General features: G+C 52.7%; 1 pseudogene; it reads right to left on the reverse strand.

Annotated features, from left to right (window-relative positions):
• Positions 1-1,211: 1,211 nt before the first annotated feature.
• Positions 1,212-6,195, reverse strand: LOC120382851 (annotated as a pseudogene).
• Positions 6,196-8,723: the final 2,528 nt, after the last annotated feature.

Genomic DNA, 8,723 nt, shown 5'->3' on the forward strand with positions numbered 1-8,723 from the left:
CTGCCAGAGCCCCGGGGCTCCCGGCCGCTGCCACAGCTCCCCCCATGATTTAAAGAGCCTGAGGCTCCCAGCCACTGCTCCGCAGCTGGAGTCCCGGGCCCTTTAAATCTCAATGTAAAGGGCCCAGGGATTTAAAGATCCCACCAATTCCGGTTGAGGCCCCTCCCCCTGCTCAGGACTCCGGCATATCGCTAAGTCCTTTAAGTTACTTTCACCCCTGACCACTGGGAAGGAAACAGACACGTGGGGGAAAGCTGGCGGCAGAACCTCAAGTCTCACATGCCAGGGGGAGTTCAGGATTTAGCCGAAGCCGAAGCAATTGAGGATGTCAGCTGGTTTCTCTTCTCTGCTTTGCCCTGCTCACCTTCCCTTTCAGGATCAGGATGATGAAAGCCCAAACAGTGCCATGTAGGTCCCAGGAGACGGCGGGTGTGAGACATACGCCAGGGTACAATCTGGACTGTTGAACTGCCTAATTCTCCATCCCAGGGCATGTTTTATCCCAGGGTGAATAAAAATATATGACTTGAAAAAAAAATCAAGAAAATCAGATTTCTGTTATTTAAATGTCTGTCTGGTGATGTTTTCCTCCTAATACAACATGGCATGAATGAAATAACCCAACAATGAAATAACCAAGTGAAATTAAATGAAATGAAATAACCAAACATTCATTGTCTGATATAGCTGTAAAACTCATCTGAAAAGTTTTCAAAATAAATCACTGTTTAAAAATGTATAGTGTGAACCTTCCAAAAATGAAACCTACATCTATCTCTGCATTTTGAAGAATATTTACCAAGGTTATAACAACCAACAAGAATACATTTTTATGTAGAAAACTATGATTAAATGGAGTCGTCCTGACTAGTGATTTAAATCAAATCCACCCTGCTGCTTCCCTGTGTGAACAACAAACACCTCCACGCTCTGCTCACACACAGCCACCAGCCTTCAAAGTCACTCCTGGCTGCACTGTACTGAGTGCAACTAGCCAGACACTCAGGAACTTAGCAGGAACATCAGCCAGTTTTCTCCTCCCAGCCTTGCGCCCCGGGAATGTGCATCTTGGACAGCTCAGTCTGGTCACTGGGCTGAACAAACACAGTCATTAGTGGGTCACCCTCACAGAGGGGCCGGATTATGCCACAGCCTTGTTCTCTCCAGTCAAATCCCCCAAACACTTCAATGAAAACAAACAGGTCCAGACAAAACACTAAAACCACTTTACTATCTGGAGCAAGGGGGTTTTCAGGGATTACGAGGGAGAAACATGTCAAAGGTCAGAACTGGTTAAAACTATAAAATTATGAAATGCATTTTAAATCCTAAATTTTACCAATTTAAGGAAAATGTGAAGCAAGGAGGTTTCTGCACCCCACCTGCTGTTGCAGGCACTTCACAGTTCTGAGTACCCAGATTGGATTTCCTTCCAGCCTTGGTCCGTCCTCTCCACTCCCCGGCCCCTGCTGCCTTTCAAGTCATGTTCTTGCCTTCTGTAGAGAAGGGAGAGGACACCCCTACTTCTGTGCTGCTGCTCCACCTGGGTTTCAGAGCCTGAGCATTTATCCCCACCTCCCAGATGGGCCTGTTCCTTCTTCATGAGCCCCAGCCACCTGGGGCCGACAGCCAGTGCTCTTTAAAAAACAAACAACACACAGAGTTCATGCCTCCCTTGACACATTCCTGTCCCTCCATTGGGAGGCTCTGCCCACAGTTTGAGAATTGCTAGTGTAGAGAGTCACCATGGGGATTGGTAGCCAAGATGGTAACACCTGCTCCTTTCTGTCTCCGGGATCCCAACATAAAATGTCCAAGCAGGAGAGCGGAACAGATCCAATTAACACTACCCTTGCAAAACACATTTTGGTGATTTCAGCTATAAACATTCTCTCCATCTTTCAGCCCCTACCCACAGCGAATCAATTACATGCAACTTGCTTAATCCTTTCTTGCCATGTGTCACAGAAGTTCAGATCCTGTGTGGATTCTTCCATGTTTAATGAGGTCAGACTTCCATATGAAACTTTTCCCGCAGTCCAAGCACCTCTGGAGTCTCTCCTGTGTGGATTCTCTGATGTTGAACAAGGTCTGACCTGCTTATGAAACTTTTCCCACAGTCCAAGCACTCGTGGGGTCTCTCTCCTGTGTGGATTGCCTGATGTTGAATAAGGTGTGACCTTTGTATGTAACCTTTCCCACAGTCCAAGCACTTGTGGGGTCTCTCTCCTGTGTGGATTCTCTGATGCTGAACAAGGTTTGACCTTCTTATGAAACTTTTCCCACAATCCAAGCACTTGTGGGGTCTCTCTCCTGTGTGGATTCTCTGATGTTGAACAAGGTCTGACCTTCTTATGAAACTTTTCCCACAATCCAAGCACTTTTGGCGTCTCTCTCCTGTGTGGATTGCCTGATGTTCAACAAGGTTTGACTTTCTTATGAAACTTTTCCCACAGTCCAAGCACTTGTGAGGTCTCCCTCCTGTGTGTACTGCCTGATGACGAACTAGGTGTGACCTCAGTATGAAACTTTTCCCACAGTCCAAGCACTTGTGGGGTCTCTCTCCTGTGTGGATTGCCTGATGTTGAATAAGGCGTGACCTTTGTATGTAACCTTTCCCACAGTCCAAGCACTTGTGGGGTCTCTCTCCTGTGTGGATTGCCTGATGATAAATGAGCTTTGACCTTCTTATGAAACTTTTCCCACAGTCCAAGCACTTGTGGGGTCTCTCTCCTGTGTGGATTCTCTGATGTTGAACAAGGTCTGACCTGCTTATGAAACTTTTCCCACACTCCAAGCACTTGTGGGGTCTCTCTCCTGTATGGATTGACTGATGTTTAACAAGGGCTGACTTTTGTATGTAACCTTTCCCACAGTCCAAGCACTTGAGGGGTCTCTCTCCTGTGTGGACTGCCTGATGTGTAACAAGGTTTGACCTCTCTGTGAAACATTTCCCACAGTCCAAGCACTTGTGGGGTCTCTCTCCTGTGTGGATTGCCTGATGATTAACAAGGTGTGACCTTCTTAGGAAACTTTTCCCACAGTCCAAGCACTTGTGGGGTCTCTCTCCTGTGTGGACTGACTGATGTTTAACAAGGTTTGACCTTTGTATGTAACCTTTCCCACAGTCCAAGCACTTGAGGGGTCTCTCTCCTGTGTGGACTGCCTGATGTGTAACAAGGTTTGACCTCACTGTGAAACATTTCCCACACACCAAGCACTTGTGGGGTCTCTCTCCGGTGTGGATTCTCTGATGTTGAACAAGGTTTGACCTGCTTATGAAACTTTTCCCACAGTCCAAGCACTTGTGGGGTCTCTCTCCTGTGTGGATTCTCTGATGCTGAACAAGGTCTGACCTTCTTATAAAACTTTTCCCACAGTCCAAGCACTTTTGGGGTCTCTCTCCTGTGTGGATTGCCTGATGTTCAACAAGGTTTGACTTTCTTATGAAACTTCTCCCACAGTCCAAGCACTTGTGAGGTCTCCCTCCTGTGTGTAATGCCTGATGACGAACTAGCTGTGACCTCTGTATGAAACTTTTCCCACAGTCCAAGCACTTGTGGGGTCTCTCTCCTGTGTGGATTGCCTGATGTTCACGAAGAATTGACTTTCTTATGAAACTTTTCCCGCAGTCCAAGCACTTGTGGGGTCTCTCTCCTGTGTGGATTCTCTGATGTTGAACAACGTCTGACCTTCTTATGAAACTTTTCCCACAGTCCAAGCACTTGTGGGGTCTCTCTCCTGTGTGGATTGCCTGATGTTCAACAAGGTTTGACTTTCTTATGAAACTTCTCCCACAGTCCAAGCACTTGTGAGGTCTCCCTCCTGTGTGTAATGCCTGATGACGAACTAGCTGTGACCTCTGTATGAAACTTTTCCCACAGTCCAAGCACTTGTGGGGTCTCTCTCCTGTGTGGATTGCCTGATGTTCACGAAGAATTGACTTTCTTATGAAACTTTTCCCGCAGTCCAAGCACTTGTGGGGTCTCTCTCCTGTGTGGATTCTCTGATGTTGAACAACGTCTGACCTTCTTATGAAACTTTTCCCACAGTCCAAGCACTTGTGGGGTCTCTCTCCTGTGTGGATTGCCTGATGTTCAACAAGGTCTGACCTGCTTATGAAACTTTTCCCACAGTCCAAGCACTTGTGGGGTCTCTCTCCTGTGTGGATTGCCTGATGATAAATGAGCTTTGACCTTCTTATAAAACTTTTCCCACAGTCCAAGCACTTGTGCGGTCTCTCTCCTGTGTGGATTCTCTGATGTTGAACAAGGTCTGACCTGCTTATGAAACTTTTCCCACACTCCAAGCACTTGTGGGGTCTCTCTCCTGTATGGATTGACTGATGTTTAACAAGGGATGACTTTTGTATGTAACCTTTCCCACAGTCCAAGCACTTGTGGGGTCTCTCTCCTGTGTGGACTGCCTGATGTGTAACAAGGTTTGACCTCTCTGTGAAACATTTCCCACAGTCCAAGCACTTGTGGGGTCTCTCTCCTGTGTGGATTGCCTGATGATTAACAAGGTGTGACCTTCTTAGGAAACTTTTCCCACAGTCCAAGCACTTGTGGGGTCTCTCTCCTGTGTGGACTGACTGATGTTTAACAAGGTCTGACCTTTGTATGTAACCTTTCCCACATTCCAAGCAATTGTGGGGTCTCTCTCCTGTGTGGATTCTCTGATGTTGAACAAGGTCTGACCTGCTTATGAAACTTTTCCCGCAGTCCAAGCACTTGTGGGGTCTCTCTCCTGTGTGGATTGTCTGATGTGTCACAAGCTGTGATCTCACAGTGAATCGTTTCCCACACTGAAGGTAGTGCCAGGGTTTCTCTTCTTTGGGATTTGTCTGCTGCGCTCTGGGATCCTCCTCTCCTCCCCCACCATTAATAGATTCATCCACTTTCTTCCCTGGGTGCTTTCCCTGAAGCCTCTCTGACCTGTGCCAATTTCCCCAGGCTTCTTCGAGTTCGAAGCACTGGGAAAAATTCCCTTCACCTCTTCCCACAAAGGTCCCCTGCGATTTCACTTCCCCGGGAACTTCCTCATGATGATTCCCCTCCTCATTGTCATTCCCTCGCTCAGCACCTGCTGGGAGAGAGACAATTTAGACAGGAGTCATTGTGCTGGGGAGAAAGAGGAATAGCACAGAGGGAAAACCCAACAAAAAGACTGAGCAAGTGGACTCCTCCTCCACATCCCTCCCAAACACTCACAGGGCAGGAAAGCTGGGAAGCAAACTCCTGCAGGGAAGAGGCTGGGTGGAATGGCGTGAGCTAGATCTGATGACTGCAGCCCTGTCCTGGCTGAAACGAGGAAGAACTGAAGGTGCTTACCCACACCATATTTGGGGATTCTCAACGTTTTCCTTCATTCCCGAGATGGTTTCTGTGTCAGTCCTCACCTGTATGGGGGCATCTAGAAAGCCTTCTTTCCTTGCAGGGCCGGAGATCGGGCACCCATGGCTCTTCGCCTCGTTCCAGCTGGACAATCAGCTCAGGTTTGGGAAGGGGGAATCCTGCGCAGAGGGTGAAATCAGACCAGAACAGGGTGCATGGAGCATTGGTGGAGTATTTTTCAGAAAGGACATTCTATGAGTGGCACCTGTCCCTGTGCTCTGCTGCAGGAACGTGGAATCCAAGAGGACGGGAAAACGGTCACCGAGCCCCCTTGCGAAGAGGAAGTTGTCTGGGGAGGTGAGTTGAATTACTACTACACCTTCACTAGCCTTTCTCAGGATCTGTGCGTTCTGGAGGCCTTGCTTACTCACACACGGCTCTGGACTTAAACCCCTGCCTCTTTCTAAACCTGCAGAGCCCAGAGCCCTCCCCAGGGCTGGAGCTAGTCCCAACGAGGGAGGTGAACAGGGACTGTGTGTGCAGCTGAGAAACAACACAGAAAGGAGAATGCTGGATTTATGCCCCTTTGAAAGCTGGAAGCGTGGGGATGGTTTAGCTTGTCCACTGGGTTTTGACACCCATGTCCCACTGGAGGGGGCACGGAGATGCAAGTCTCTCTCACATGGCAGCTGTGCATTATGGAACCCATTCACCTCTGATCTAACTGACATGGGAAGAACATGACCAGATTCAGACACGCAGACCCCCACAGCTTCTAGTATTTGAGGGGACAGGAATCCCTTACCCAGTGAGGTCACTGTCTCGTAGTTCTCCTGCATGACGTCCCTGTAGAGGGCTCTCTGAGCGGGGTCCAGCAGAGCCCCCTGTCCCTGGGTGAAATACACAGCCACCTCCTCGAAGGTCACCGGCATCTGAAACAACAAAAGGCCCCAGTCATTACCTGCTGCTCCAGCCACAATCCCACTAGTCACGTGGCAGGAAGGATAAAGAAATAGAAGCTCTGGGAGAGTCAGAGTAGCAGAATCCCACCCCCACCCTGCTCAGAGCAGCCAGGAGGCTTCAGGGGGTGGGAGAAGGTGAGAGCTCCTTGTCCCCCACAGCACACGGAGCAGGGCAGGGTCTTCTCATTTCCCACACGCCTGCCAGACACAGGCTGATATGGGAAGCAGAGCTCTGAGCCAGGGACAGGCAGGCAGAGGCTGAGCCCAGTGGCCCATCCACACTCCCTGCCTGCCCAAAGCAGCAGTGACTCCGGTGGGGCTGAGATGTGAATCCTGCCCAGATATCAGACCAGGGCCCCGGGCAGACCCCAAAACTCATCAGACACAGACCCCGCCAGCCCGGGGGTGTCTGACAATAACACACACTGGGAGCGGGGTGGGGGGCTGTGGGGCTGGGTTTTTGCCTCTGTTCCCCTCCCGCCTCCCCACCCACCCCCTTCCCTCGCAGTACCCCCCACATCTTCCCCCATTCCAGCCTCGCTCTCCTCAGCCCCACAATCCCCCCGCATCGCCCCATCTTTCCTTCAGTGCCCCCCCGCCTCCATCCCAGCCTGCCCCCCCGCAGCCCCCGCACCCGCCTCCTGCCCCCACCCCGCTCCCCCGCCGGCCCTCACCCCTGCACCTCTTTAGCCTCCGCCCCCTGCAGCCCGGGGGTGCGGGGGCGGGTCTCTCTCACCTTCCCTCCGAGCGGGGCCCCCCGGGGCAGGGGCCGGGCCGGGCCGGGGGCTCTGCCCTGGGAGAGGCTCCTGGGGGGGAGCAGCGGGAAGGGCCCTGCTGGAGATTCCCCTCTCCCGGCTGCAGCCAGGGCTCCGGGCTCCCCGCACCAGCCGCCCCCCGGGGCTCGGGGATCTCGCCAGGAGCCTGGGAGCCAGAGTCACCGCAGCGGCTGCGAGTCACTTCCTGCGGCCGGGCCGGAGCCCAGCGCTCGCTGCCCGGAGCCGCCTCCCGGCTGCTCCTGGGTCCTAGCGCTCAACGTACAACCATACAACATCTCTGGGCGCATGTTACCAGCACTGGGTGACCAGACAGCATAAATCAGAAGGGGATGGGGGGTAATAGGCACCTATAGAAGACAAAGCCCCAAATAGCGGGACTGTCCCTATTCAGTTGGGACATCTGGTCACCCTACCAGCACTGGTGCAAAAGTTGGAGCTGGCTGGGCTGGGGGAGCCAGACTCCTGGGAGAGAGAAGCAAAAGGAGAAAGAGAGGAAGAAAGGGGGAAGGGAAGGGTGACAGCAGAAACCCACCCTCATATCCACCAGGGGGCAGGGCCGGCCTCAGGGCCTTTTCCCTTAGCCCCGGCGGCCTCCCCATTCTGCACCCCCTTTGCCACTAATCCTCACCCCCTTCTGCACCCTAACTCCTACACTGTGCCCCTAACCCCTACATTTTGCCACCTTCACCCCAACCTCTCCACAGTGCCACCTTCACCTTAACCCCTGTACTTCCCTGCCACCTGCGCCCCAAACCCCAGCCCTGCGCTGCCCCTGCGCCTGCCACACCGCTGTCCTGCCCAGGACCCCTCACCCCTTTATGCCCAGCAACTCCCTTGCCCAGTGGCCTTCCACCCATAGACTCCCCACACTGCCCAGCTCCCCCCCACAGCCCCCACCCCAAAACTGTCCAGCATGCCATATTCCCGAGGGCTTTCAACATTCTGTACACAATATTTTAAATTTTTGTCCATTTTATTAGTCAATACCAGGGCCGTCACTAGCTATCCTGGGCCCCTACACAACCCCCCTGCGGGGGGGAAGACCTCCATCGTGGGGGGAAGCCCCAGGCCTCCACAGGGGGTTGGCTTGGGAGACAGGGAGGAACCACCCCCCAGCACTCACCAGGGGCACGGCTGGAGTCGGGTTTCTGTACTTCTGGCCACCGATGAGTGTAGGTCAGGCCCTGCTGCAGAGTCCTCAGGGGCGGGGCTGGGGTGGAGCACAGGCAGGAAGAGGTGGGGTGGAGCAAAGCCAGGGCAGGGGCTTTGGTGCCCCAAACTTCCTGGTGCCCCACATAGCTGCACACATTGTGGACGGCCCCCGGGGCCCTGGTCAGTACATACATGTGGAGGCTCCAGCATGGCAGTGGGAAGCATTGGCCCCTGGCTGCATGGAGGTGGGAGATCACCCTGCAGCCTTCCCCCTCCCCTCCCCTCCTAGGAGAGGGACGTGGCAGTGACATACCTCGGTGTGCATATCATAAGGCCACAGGGAAGCGTTTCACATGGTGGCTGATATGTCAGCCAGGACCCAAAATTGCTGATATCAATGGTTGAGTCCAGCCCCCACCGGGCCCTTGCCTGACAGGGCTCTGGGCCATCACCTCCCAAATGGCCTTTCATCCACCCTAGAATGGAACATTTCCCTC

Source organism: Mauremys reevesii, linkage group 15 (assembly GCF_016161935.1).
Source record: "Mauremys reevesii isolate NIE-2019 linkage group 15, ASM1616193v1, whole genome shotgun sequence".
In the NCBI taxonomy this organism is placed as follows: domain Eukaryota; kingdom Metazoa; phylum Chordata; order Testudines; family Geoemydidae; genus Mauremys; species Mauremys reevesii.